We start from the raw sequence: 1,169 nt of genomic DNA, 5'->3' as shown, positions 1-1,169 counted from the left end.
GAACTAGCTCTTGTAGACCAGGCTGGTCTCGAACTCACAGAGATCCGCCTGCCTCTGCCTCCCAAGTGCTGGGATTAAAGGCGTGCGCCACCACTGCCCTGCCTGACAAGGTATCTTCAAGGATGCCTCCTAGGAACATCTGTTGTTAAATTTTATGGCCCTGTTCTGAATTGGCCATTTTTAGGGTATCTGTTCAAATTCTGCTATGTCAGCACATTTGTGGAGCTGAGATCGCCCACCCCCACCCCAGCTCATTATATGGCTTAAAATGAAGTCTCTTCTTTAAAATGGAGTTTGCAAAGTCAGGTCCTCCCAAGGCCACCAGTGTTGCCCAAGAGCAGAATAAGAGGGTGAAGACCGTGGCAGATGGTGGCGCACGCCTTTAATCCCAGCACTTGGAAGGCAGAGGCAGGTGGATCTCTGAGTTCAAGGCCAGCCTGGTCTACAAAACCAGGACAGCCAGGGATACACAAAGAAACCTGTCTCAAAAGAAAGAAAGAAGGAAGGAAGGAAAGAAGGAAACAAACAAACAAACAAGCTGGGGTCAAGAGAGGGGCTGTTATTGCAGAGTTTGAAAGTGCCAAAGAAGTTAAATTTGTTCCAGGGGGTTTGGGGGAACCAGGTTAGAGGATAAAGCTGGAAGTGTAGTGGTCAATTTCTTGTGGAAAGATGTGGAAGATTCGTTGCAGGGTAGGATAAAGAAACTGAAAGATGTATGAGTTAAGACAGGGCTGGATGCCTACGACTGCTGGGAAAATCGAGAGGGCAAGAGCAACTCATGAAGGTGGGGGCGGGCGGGGCGAGGGATCAAAACAAAGGACCAACTGCAGGTTCCCATTCAGCCACCAGAGGGCGCTCCAAGACAGGCCCGGGCTGCACTCCTCCCCAAGGTGCATTTAGTAGCCTAGTTCTCCCGCAGCCGAATTTGCCGGTGGTGACCGATCCCCCTGCGAGGAGAGACGAAGGCAGAAGGCTGCAGGCAAGTTTACTTCTTGTCCTTTCTACCCTGCTCGCAGCGAGGTGTCTCACCAAGGTCGCCTCAGGGTGAGATCCAAAGGAGCCCGGATGCTACTGTTGAGAGAAAAAGGGACTGCAGGGGCGCCCCACATCAGAAGGAGGACGAATAGTCCCTCCCTGATCCAAAAAAGCGTCGGTGGGCGTTTCCCAAG

Source organism: Microtus ochrogaster, chromosome 4 (genome assembly GCF_000317375.1).
Source record: "Microtus ochrogaster isolate Prairie Vole_2 chromosome 4, MicOch1.0, whole genome shotgun sequence".
Taxonomy (NCBI): domain Eukaryota; kingdom Metazoa; phylum Chordata; class Mammalia; order Rodentia; family Cricetidae; genus Microtus; species Microtus ochrogaster.
Note: the sequence above shows the minus strand (reverse complement) of the source record.